The 12974-nt window shown below is 38.7% G+C and overlaps 1 long non-coding RNA gene across 1 annotated transcript; it reads right to left on the reverse strand.

Annotated features, from left to right (window-relative positions):
• Positions 1 to 716: 716 nt before the first annotated feature.
• On the reverse strand, positions 717 to 7658 carry LOC139130027 (uncharacterized). Its single transcript, XR_011551752.1, has 3 exons — positions 7340 to 7658; positions 2781 to 2855; positions 717 to 1395 (listed from the first exon to the last, which is right to left on the reverse strand). It is a non-coding gene; the product is annotated as an uncharacterized lncRNA (long non-coding RNA).
• Positions 7659 to 12974: the final 5316 nt, after the last annotated feature.

The raw sequence follows: 12974 nt of genomic DNA on the forward strand, positions 1-12974 counted from the left end.
GCTGCAGCATTTATTTCAATGTCCCCTCCATAAGTTGCATTACCTGGTTCAGATCTGGACATATACTGCCTATAGTCATCTTGAGAGACAATATGCCATCTTTCATATTCACCTTTAATTGGATCCTCATATCTGTCCCAATGTTCAATTACATAGTCAACAGTATGTACTCTTATTGCATGATGATGATCTTGTGTTCCATAGAGTCCTAGACTTATAGCACGGAACAAGCAATTACCATCACCTTCGACATTAACCTTTGTGTAACATCTGTGAGGAGTCTGCAACTGTCTTTTCGTTGCATGTACAATTTACTTCTTTCATTTTTTGCTTTTATGCTCAGTTTTTTTACTCTCATTGTACTTTTATAGTAACGTTGTGTTATGGGTGTGCTTAATATTATAATAAGTTCTTACAGTCAATTCAAGCACTTGTATGGAAGAAAAATTAATAATTTGACTGATGTTGCTTATTGCTTCCTTGATTTCTTCTGATGCTATGAAAAGTGAAACCTTAAAAGTTGAAGTATTGATGAAAGAATGATTGTGTTTGTTGAGATTGTAGACTATGAATGTGTTATTGCTTGTCAATATTGTGCAGTTTAGACGTTGAACCCTTTCACTACAAAATTTAGGTCCAACTTTATTGGGGAAGCTGGACCTAGACAGAAAAAAGCAGTTAAAAGGGTTGTCAGTTATAAGTAGACAATGATAGAATGTGGTATGACTGTTCTTGTTTATTATGAAGTAAATGAATGCCAATTTTCAGAAATTGTAGAGAAATGTCAGTCTTCCTTATATATTCAGTACGCTGAAGTAATTCTATTTGATTGCAAATAATCTGCCTGTAAACAATACTCTTGTTTCCTATCAGGAAGTAAATGATAGAGCACTAACTTGTGTGCTGTTAAATATTCACGGTATAATTTCACAATGTACACTGAGGAAGACAAAGACAAAACTTTACTGCCTTATTTTTTTTCTTCTACAAGTTAATACTGAATATTATCAATGTCAAATCAGTTGTGATCTAAATGCGAAATTAACCACAACAGTGTTTGCTCAAAGTACTATCAGCAATGTTGTAACCAATGCTTGTTGACTATCAATTTGTGATCTTGAACGCGCCTCTACAGGCAGTCTGTACCGTCTATGGGCAACTGTGCCTCAACTGGGCAGTCTGTGCCTCTTATAGGCAAGTGATTGTGTTGTACCCCTTTGGGCAAGTTATTGTTTGCGCCTCCTATGGGCAAATGATTATTGCGCCTCCTATGGGCAAGTTATTATTGCGCCCTTCCTATGGGCAAGTTATTATTGCGCCTCCTGTGGGCAAGTTATTGCTGTGCCTCCTATGGGCGAGTGAATTTTCACCACGTATATGGCCTCCTGGTATAATCTGTTAAAGAAACAAAAAATCAAAGTAAGACATCCATTGCATCCTGTTAAGGTGGTTGGAAAGGCTAGAGCGTCAGTTATAAACTTCAATAAAACTATGAAAATATAAAAGTAGTCAACATTCTCTGTGGAATAAAAAAAACTAGACATTTGGGCACAAAGGCATTGCAGAGTTATAACCTGTTGAAACTTCTGAAAAACTGACCAAATAAGAAGAAGTTGGGGAGTCCTTAGTGTATTAACTATGGTAGAGGTCCCCTAGCTTTTAATAAAATGTTTGAAAAGGGAAAGTCATTATTTGCTGTTTTTCAGGAAAGTTTGACAAGGCGGTGCTGGCATTCAGAGTGAGTGACTGCTATTGTAAATGCATTTTTAGATTCTTTGAGTGTCAAAGAGGTGTCAAAAGTGAGATTAACCAAAAAAACTGCTCTGTGACTTCAAAAGAGGGGTGCAAAAATGGCTTGTTTTCAACATTTTTGACAGAATAACAGTTTTCCTGCATAATTGTATACCAATTTAATGCAACCTTTGAAATGAGATATGGACATGGAATTTTTACAGCCTATTAATAAGGTTACAGATAAGATTTGTATGGCACAATTTTTCTGTATTTGAAGTACTTTTTGAAAAATCACATTTTGAAATTTGAAAGAATTTTTAACAATTTTTTGATATGTAAACCCATGTAAAATCATAAAAACACTTTTTATTTACAAATCCTGCCGTACAAATCTTACAATAAATGGTGTCAACATATTTATAACTAATTTGGTAATATTAATACTATCCAATTATTATTAAATTCAAATATGTAAAAAAAATATGAAAAATTAAATTTTAATATTTACTGGTGTCATATTTCAAAATCATGGCTGCAAATATACAATTTTCATATTCTTTGGAGAAAGTATTAACTAAGGGAGTTATCCTGAAAATTTGAACTAAATATCTTGATTCTAACACTTGAAACTTGACATTAACTCTGAGAAAAGAATTGGTGCAAAAATAGCCTTTCCAACCACCTTAAATATACATATTTGTACCAGTGAAAAAAATTGGCAAAAAAGATGAATTTGATGTTTTACAACATGTAAAGAACTTATTCCATTTTTTTCATGGAAATTATTGACCAACAAGTTCATCATTGATGACACGACACCATTCCTACAAAGGCAAGTTTGCATGACATTGGTCCAGGTATGTCAGACATATCTTTGTGAATGGCCACAAAATATAACATAATGGCTGCCTGATGGCATTGATAGTATCAAAGAACAAATTGAAATCGGTTTGGGCATGTCTGAAATATCTACCTAGATGCCTGAATGCACACACAATGAAAAGCTGCATGGACTAACAAAGAATGGCAAAAGTGAATGAACTCACACAAAAAAATATGTGGATTTAATTGGAATGTCCTAATGAATGCCCTGTGGTGATGTAATCATCAATAGACCACTTCTGCAAATGAAAAAAAAACATAACACCAAGGATTAAAATGACCACTGTCATAAATTTTGTTGACTCCATGAAGTGCCATATCATTTACTAGAACAGTGATACAACATTATCGAAAGCTCTGTTAACATTTCTCACACAACTTCCATGTCCAACAATCTCTTCAAATAGCTATCTTAATGTTTTTGATGTGTGTATGACATGTGATTTTGTTTTAATGAAATATAAGGGCAACACACGGATGTAAATCTCATCAAATTAAGTTTATCTTTTAGGACCCATTTAAACCTCATTAGTTCACTCATAGAGTATACTTTTCATGAATAATAAATGAATTCATGGTTTATCATCACTTTGTCCTGTGACATTTCATCACATTACCATTTTGTCCTCATAATGATTCATTCAACACTCAAAGCTGGATAAGAAAGGGCACTAAAATTAATCTGCATATACTAAACTTGTGTAATTTTTTACAAGCTGTACTTTAGAAAATTGTCAAAATTTACAGGATGGAAAGTCAGGAAATCTCCACACTACACACACACACTAATTGATCAGTTCCTACCAGCCGACAGGCTTTATTGATCTATCAACAATTACAGTGGTGGCCTACTCACAGGATCTTGCAAGCAATATTTGTCTGGAAGTTATGAATATGATGAATAAATGTCATTTTTTCATTATACAAGCCTTCCCACCTATGGGGTGGACCATTTGATATCCTGGGGGGGGGTCTGGAAGATTTTTGGGGGCATTTTACATTCTTATTCGCTTTTGATGGCAACGCATTTTCCAAGCAAAGTCTTTGCCACTGAGTACCAACCATCGAAATTCAGTAGCTTGTCCCACATTATAGGAAACTAAAAAAGTATGTAAATGATCAGACATATTATTATGACGATATCATGAAAATATTACCTGAAACCCTTTCGGAGCACCACAACAGACCCTATACACAAACAATAATAGTAACTATTCATCATTGCTACCAGTGTACCTAGAATATCCATGTCCCCGCGACATCTACGAGAACGAAAACTATTGCCCAATCTAAAATCCCTAACCCTAATCTATGGCTTTGCCACGACAAAATTAGGTGCCACGACAAAATTAGCCTAACCAGCCTATGACTCTCGTCGATTGTCACAAAACAATCTTTACGTGGACTATTTTTATGAAATAGTAATAACATTGACACCAGTCAAGTTGTTATTCTTCGTGCAGGACCTCTCGTGTACGCTAAGGGATACGCTGTCGGCCGGACCCACGTGGGTTTTGGAGACAGTGCAGCGTACACAGAAATCTACCCAACCTAGCTAGCTCTGCGTACCGTGCTGTGTGTTTCAGGTGTTACACGGCCCCACCACATCTAATGGATGAATTCTACAGAGGAGCCAGCGTAGCTGACATTGGCGCACGCCAAGAAAACATTTAATCACAGAACAGTGAAGCGTAAAGTAATGGATTCTTTCAATCATGCTACAGACTTTTTAAGGTTTGTGACAGAGGGCCTTGTCTGCCTTCTTACAATGAAGCAACTACAGCTGTCATCTCTGAACAGTCGACCCCAAGACTCACTTTATAATGAGCCAACAAACGTGCGCCAGAAAATCTCAAAAGCCGTTGCTCAAAAAATATGGGTCTAAATCAATACAAAGGATTTGGAAGACCTCATTAGACTAGATGAAAGATGTGATGATGTAGATGATAGTGGCGGGGGCCGTGTAACGCCCGAAACACACAGCAGGGTACGCAGGGCAAGAGCCGACCGTACAAATCTCCCTTACGGAAAACCTATGTCCACAGTAGATGAGAGTAGATCTACGGACCGTCTGCAGTAGACTTTATGTAGATCTACATCAGGGTTTTGTAGATGAACAGCCACAGCAGTTTGTCTACATGAAGCTTTGTCTACAGATATTGTCCACACCAGACATGACTATGTCTACATTTCACACTAACTTCGTCTACGCTTGATCTACACTGATCTACCGTCCAGTCTAAGGGAGTTTCATCTACAAAATTCACTAAGGCAAAAAAAGACTCATCTACTTCTACTTCAAAAATCACCATCTTGTCTACATTTAATCTAATGTACTGTTTCTTGCTGTATACTATGTCCAACAATCCAATCCCTTCAAATTCTATGATTGGCAAACTGCAGGATCCATGCGAGAAGGCATCAGTAAAAGACAAGACATTTTACCTTACATTTGAATATATACTGTACAACAATAGAGAGAAGAAATTAGTGAATTAATTTTTTTTTCATCCTAATGAAGGCACTCCTGTTTAACTCGAGGAACACAAATGCAAAATATCACAGGAATCAAACTACAATTTTGTGGTAAAGTTAAAAATGTAAAGATTATCCAGTAATTAATTTTTGAAAAAGTGACTTTAAAGTGAATCACAATAAAAAGAATAAAAAAATCAATGTTTTCATTGATACTTTCTTCAGATGGGTCAATACAGTTGCATCTAACCACGGGCCGGACCCTGATCTAATATTCGTAAGTTTTTTTCTTGGAGTTATGTGACTAATTACAAAACTTCATAAATATGCAAGTGAGCTATTTGTTAATTGATAACTTTATTTCCTCGGCTTCATATCCAGCAAACAATCAAACGAACCTGTTTGATATCCCAGCTGCTTTTAATTGTAAAAAATAAAATCAAAACTATCCTCGTATAAAACTTTCTGAGTATCATTGAGTCACTTCTGAATCGTGTAAAAATCAGCAGCCACGGCCCTATCTCTCAGTCAACTTACAAATAATTGTATTGACATTGTTATCATTGCCATGTAACAGATAAGACTACATAATACATTACACAGTGTTATTTTGGCAATGACATTTCAGTACACATGCATAACACAAGTCAGCTTTAAAAATTACCAGTACTGCTTTAAGTAATTTTTTCACCTGAGCGACGTATTTTCTTGCATTTTCATGGAGAGTTCGCGCATGGACTGATCTCCCCACCACCTTTCAGCCTCCACCTCTTGCTCTTTTAGAGCAAATGACCTTGTAACTGGCTTCGATTTCCGGGTCAACTGTGAGAGTTGACCTTATGCGCATGCGCAATCAGAAGGCGCCATGTTTTCAACGGTTCAGCATATCAATGCATATCGGGGAGAGAAGCCAGCCTGCTCACCATTCGTACTTCAACAAATCTTATTTTTCAAGCACATTTTCGTCATCTGTACACCGTGGAAACAATGTGACATCAATTCTGATATGCATAGAATGTGTTCCGATCGAGAATTACATCGGGTTGAGACATAGGTTGGCATCGATAACTTGACGATGGCAGTGCCTCTACACTGCCAGTATACAGCTGTACTGGTATTGCGGTAATTGTAATGCAACTTGTAAGGTAGGCCCGTGAGGTAGGCAAGGTTTGTTGATCGCCTGTTTTAATACCACGACCATATGAATTTTGATTGTGTAACATGTAGAATATTTCAGTTCTAAATTTTTTAATAAAGCGTCGTTGAATGTACTGAAATGCTTTGTATGCAGTTTGTTCTGTTAATCATGTAATGATGTATGTACAGTTGAGAAAGATTTTGAAAAATTTGAGTAGGCCTAAGCATGCACAATGTTCTACTCTCTGTTTCGACCTGAATACCACTCATGATCGGTCATTGAATGATTGATTTTTCCAGCGTGAGATATCTCATATTATGCAAAGGTCCATTGATACCATGGTCCTCAGTGAAGTTGCCACCAAATTACATCCAGAGGATGTTGTTGTGATATGCAATATTGTGATACTCATCATGAACTGCAGCCCTAGCCTGTGCTACACCATGGCCATCGGTCAATTTTTAAAGTCTAAAAATTGATTGACATGTTAACATACTTACATTTTCATTTTCAACACTTTTGCAAGATCTCCATGCCTCACTAATTTCTTGTTCTTTGTCTAAGCTATCTTATACGTAATTTATTCCATCTACATCTTGTCTACCTTTCATCTACATTTTATCTACTCTCTAAACTATGACCTGATGATTAATATGCACAAAAGTAGACGAAGCAACAGATCTACATCTTGTCTACATTTCATCTACCTGAGATCTAAATTTTATCTAATTTTTCATCCCCATTTTGTCTACATTTCATCTACTCTCGGAACTATGACCTCATTAGTATGCACAAAAGTAGATGAAGCAGTTCATCTACTGCCCAATTAAAATAAAGTCTACTGTAGATCTAATGTGGACTAGATGTAGATCTCAATTTTCCGTAAGGGCTATGCCATGAAAAAGTCAAGTTCGGAACTACAGCTCCCAGTCGCGATCGAGTCACAGTCGCGCTCCTTCTCAATTCTTTTGATGCATGTACCGTACTATTCACTTTCTCAACCGTAAACTCAAAGCGTCCAAGTCAAATCGTGGTATCGAACAAAGGTGCATACATCAAATCACGACATAGAATCAACACATCACACACAAATTACTTTGAATTACTTACCGACACCACACCGACAGTCCATCAAAATCACGCTTCAGAATTTGTACAGCAAAAAGCCGGATAAGCGTACTCACAGCACAGAAAGGCTGTGGAGACAAGCGAAGAACTATGTGCTCGTTATGATACGCGGTATAACTTGATTTACGCGACGATGGCGGGGAGACGAAATGTACAAGTACAGTAAGTGCAGTAAGACTGGCTTTATGCCGCTAGGGTTTGTGGGTAAAATGTATCCAGCTGTAGCCAACCTGGACAAGCACATTTCACAGCGCCCTCAAACAGTCGATTGTTTTCACTTGTCATACGCGGCGTAACAGAAAAATTAAAACTTTCATAACTTCATTAATATCCAAGCCACGCCCACCAAAACCTTTTCAGTTCTAGCCATTTGAATTCTGAAGATGTCTACCAAATTTGACTGAAATACGTTCAGCCGTTTTTGAGAAAATGGACCAACAGACAGACAGACAGACACACAGACAGACAGACATCGCTGCGACATATGCCCACGTGTTCACACGTGAGCAAAAAATGTACGCCTGACCATGGATGTGAGAAAGAGACATCTGAGACATCCATGACGGTTTCCGTCAATTACCGAGGCTGAGGATAATTTGAGCTTGCGCAGTGTGATGACTCTTGAAATCAGTTCGTCATGGTAGTTGATGGCAGCAGGATCAGGATACTAAGGCTCTAGCCGCGCGTTCGTGGAGTTTCTCATCAATCCTAGAACCCACAACGTCTTGTTTAATTCTGCGAATGCAGCAAGTATCGCCCATTCCACAGCACCGAGAACTCATTGTCGATTTGGAGTTGCAGCCTTAGCGATAATCGGAGAAGAAGGCGTTCCGTGCACCGTGGATGTCTGAGGAACGAGGAGGAAGCTGCTTCTGTCTTCTCGTCGGCGTTCAGCGTTTTCACGATTCTGAGACAGCGTTTGATCAGAGTAAGAATTCTATTCTTAACGATACTGTAGGATGTTTAGAATAACCAACGATGTTTTGAAGTTTGGTACAGATGCAAATCCTCCTTCGTGTTGTTTGTGCAGACAGTACCAATTATAGTAGATAGTAGGAAGAAATTTTTAATTTAATTAACATTTCCTTTTCAGCTTTAGTCACAAACAATATGGTTTGGTTGATAATAATGGCTTGTTTTCTTTCTTAGATTTTTTAACGTTTTTTGGTATGGCCTGATTGTGTAATTGTTCATGCTACGCAGTGTTGTGTGTCGGCTTTTTGGTGTTAGATATTAGCCGTGGCAAGACGGAGCCGGGTCACGGTTATAAATGAGACACTTCGGTCCTTTTGACGCTTTCGTTTTTGAAAGCTGAGTAGTTTTTTGCTCACGTGTGTACACACGTGGGCATATGTCGCAGCGATGTCTGTCTGTCTGTCCGTCTGTGTGTCTGTCTGTCTGTCTGTCTGTTGGTCCATTTTCTCAAAAACGGCTGAACGTATTTCAGTCAAATTTGGTAGATATCTTCAGAATTCAAATGGCTAGAACTGAAAAGGTTTTGGTGGGCGTGGCTTGCATATTAATGAAGTTATGAAAGTTTTAATTTTTCTGTTACGCCGCGTATGACAAGTGAAAACAATCAACTGTTTGAGGGCGCTGTAAAATGTGCTTGTCCAGGTTGGCTACAGCTGGATAGCTCTGGTTTCAACCACGGTCCCTCCGTGTTTCAACCTCGTATTGAACATTAAAAATATGATATTTTATTACTCATTCAACTCACTATTCAAGATAAAATATCGTTTAGCAAATTAGCTTTATCCTTGGTAATTGATTGTTTCCCTCGCTGCTCGATCGCCAGAAATGAGTACATACGTTCTCTACCTAGCCTCATGGCATGGAAGTGCTGATGAATAATAACTTTGGGTCAAAGGTATTGAAGTGTCCAATCAGGTTCGTGCACAGAGTCCAAGGCCATGACCTACTTCATGTACTTCTGCACTGTTTTGATTTTGCTTCGCCAAGAAACGTGTTCGTCATTGTCCATAGAAGTATGTTTGCTCTCCTTTGAGGTTGTTTGTGAAACAAATTCCGGGATAGGCCTTGGAATGCATACGATCGGAATCGCGGCAGTGCATGTAGCTAGCCCTACGAGTATGGCGAGAGTGTCCGGCTTTGGCTACGCCGCCTCCCACCTCCGGTAGGCGGCGTAGCCAAAGCCGGACACTGTCGCCATACTCGTAGGGCTATGCATGTAGCGTACCATGCTTGTGTAACTGCCGAGCTCAACGTGCATTCACGGTTGATACTCGTGTACAATCATGATGTGTTCAATTCTGATGAAGATTCATGAGTCTTACTTTTGCAGTCTTTTTTCCGTACGATAATCCCGACAATACGTGTTACTGTTAGACGAGGTGGCCATTTTATGATAAGTTTCAATACTGCACAGCTACATAGCGTCACTATCGTGTGATCGAGGTACAGCGTTGTTGAACGGGATACAGAAACTCTGCAGAGGAGAAACGATCGTTGACATGAACAGTCAATGTACTTCAGCACGTAGTCCGCAGATAGCGGATCGAGAAAATAAACGTGTCCAGTAAATAACGGAATATTTATGTACATTAACTCGATATTAATCAAATTTCCAGCTCATCGCAAAAAAATGTATTGCAAAGATTAATTTGTCACTGACAAATACTGCACTGTATGGAAAAAACAGTCTGTAGAATAGTTCAACTTCAAGTGGTATTACCCGAGACAAACACTTGTGTTGTCAATTTGATTTCATTTCATAAACTTCATACTTCATCGAGTATCGTGTATTTCAGCCTTTGTGAAGCCATTTTATTGATATTTTCAATTTTTGTCTTGGCTTTGTTGTGGAACATGTTGAATCGTCTCCGTGGACATGTAGGCAAAAGTGTGACGGGGTCGAAGTGACTTGGGTACCTGGGGCCGACCAAAACCAGTGTGAATTACTGGGGTCAAAGCGGACAGCGGCCGGGATGACGTGTTCCCCAAGCGAGCTACCTTCAGAAGTCTGTTTCATCGCAAAAAAACATCAACTTTTAAAACCCGTCATTTATTTACTGATGTTATTCTCAGCATCACAAACATATACGCCTCTGCTATGTATCACAGCAAATAGTTATATTTGAGCGCCCCGTAAATGAGATCCTCGTTTTTTGCGAACCCGGAAGTGTGTCTTGCTCAATGCATTTCCTACCCATAGCGAGGGAAACTGCCCGCGTTCCCATGCTCCCATGCACCCTTTTTCAATGCCAGTGCAACGCCATCTGTGCAAAATTTGTGGTGGTATGCTCCCGTGTGATGGAAAACCTCTCTTATTCTAACAATGACGTAGTTGACTTTGGACTTCGATTTCGTAAATGTGATGTCCATGCAGTGAGTTTGGGTTGGCGCGCTTATAATGCAATCTTCGCCCGCCTGCGGTCCGATATCCCGCATTTATTAGCGATATTTATCTGTTTTGACTTGACCAAAGTTGGCAAAACTTGCTATGTACATTAAAGATACTATGATACAAGATTATTGAAAGTCATTTGACATTTTTTTCAGCCAATTCCCAATATGCATATTTAATGAACCTTCCAAATTAGGGATATATACGGCATTTACTTGATAAAATTTGGTGAAACATGCTGTGTACATTGATCATTATACCAGGTTATAACAGCATTGAAAGTCATTTTGCATTTTCATGTCAGCTAATTCATAATTTGCATAAATAGCTAACAAGCTTTCACGGTTTGGCATATAGAGCTTGAAGGACTTGACCAAAGGTAATTACACATGCTATATTGTGATACAATGACAGTACTCAAAGAAATTAATTATTTTTATTTCAGCTAATTACATATTGGAATACTTAATGACCTTTAGAATTGATCTGTGGTGAAATTCATTGTGTTGATCATAACACTTTAAATGTAGCAAAGCATGTAGCAAAGGTTCAAACTTGCACATAAATGCAATATATAATGCAACACGTGAGCATTTTCAGTTCATATCTGGTTTCATCAGTAGCTACATGTAGAATTTATGTGTTTTGTTTAGTTCATGTTTGATTGCTTCGCTTTTTAACAGTGTTGTTCATCGTCGTGAAGCGCGAGCCTCTTTACGGCAAAAGCTTATCGCTACCCGTTGATTTTTGTTTCGTTTGTATGCGATTATTATTTGTTTCGGAGAAAGATTACTGGTAGTTTCAGTATTTCATGGGATATCTTGGGCCGGATATCTTGGTATGATGTCCTCACCTACATAGTTTGTGAGTGACTGAGCGAGTACTCAGGGGTCTATGCTGTGGTGTACTTCAGAAGAAGAAAAAAACGTTTACGTATTGACAGGTTAGGCTGCTCTTGGTCTTTTCCAGTAACTATGAGCTCTGTCAACGTAGCTAATGCACCAAAGGCAGCAAATTTTGCCAGGACCAAAGAGTACATGTACATAAAGGAAGGGCCTTGGTTACTATGGCGTCTAGACGCACGCTAGCCCGCTCTGTGCGGCAGGGCCATAATATGGCTACGACCATGGATGTACAAAAATAGACGCGTACGTTAGTCCATGGAGGTAAAAGAGTTCTCGTCTACCTCCATGGTCAGTCATGGAGCCAGGAGCGGAGCTAGTACCTCCTTGCTGTACGGCAAGCATTGTGGAATATCTTGGTCTTTGCATGCTCACTTTCTTTCGAATGTCGTTACAATTTACAAACGGCTATGTTGGGTCTGCATACTTTTCCCTGTTTGATGAACATTAGGGTTGTATTTGACGGGAAATTTGTGATAAACACAAATTTGTCTGCTTTATTCGGGATCGTAGCTGGCATGCCCACACTTTGGGGTTATTAACCTGATATAATAGCCATTCACAAGATTTCAAATCGATATAAGTGTGCGCGTAAACAAGAAATGTAAACTAATAAATTTTGATAGACGTGGTGGGTATGGCCGATTTGCCCCAATAACCCATATACCCACCACGTCTCAATCTATGTGGGGGAAAGTTGTAATGGAAAGAGAGAGAGAGAGAGAAAGAGAGAGAGAGAGAGAGAGAGAGAGAGAGAGAGAGAGAGAGAGAGAGAGAGAGAGAGAGAGAGAGAGAGAGGGGGGAGGGGGAGATTAAAATCCAACGGATGTAGAGTACTTCGCGGCGACGTTTGTAGTGAGAGGCGAGAGCAAGAGAATGCCGCGGAAGTATAAACGTCGTCGTACTCTACATCTGATTTTAATCAGATTGGGTTTTTTCAGACTGTTGTGTTCGAAAAATGTCTTTAAGAGGTTTTAAAAACATAACGCATCGAATTGTCTCAACTTGCATAATTATTGAGAGCATTGTTTTAAAAATGTTTATTTTTGGCAAACTGTGATAAATGCGAAATTGCATATAGCCGCAGTTTTTGAATTTTAAACGAGGTTGATATTTTCTGTTTCGTTCTACCATGTGGTCGTCTGGTTTCAGAGAAACCCGCCCGATTAATCGTCAAGAAACGTTTTGACGAATGGTCTTTTTTACCTTTAGTCAGAATTGTGTATTCTTAGAAGTTGGTCGAATTTGTGCGATACTTTAAAACATCATTACTGTTTTCACAAGCTGTGGTTACAGTAAACCACCCTAGTATGCCTTTATTTTTAATCGCGCATGTAGGTTTCAAAAA

This window comes from Ptychodera flava, chromosome 3 (assembly GCF_041260155.1).
Source record: "Ptychodera flava strain L36383 chromosome 3, AS_Pfla_20210202, whole genome shotgun sequence".
Taxonomy (NCBI): domain Eukaryota; kingdom Metazoa; phylum Hemichordata; class Enteropneusta; family Ptychoderidae; genus Ptychodera; species Ptychodera flava.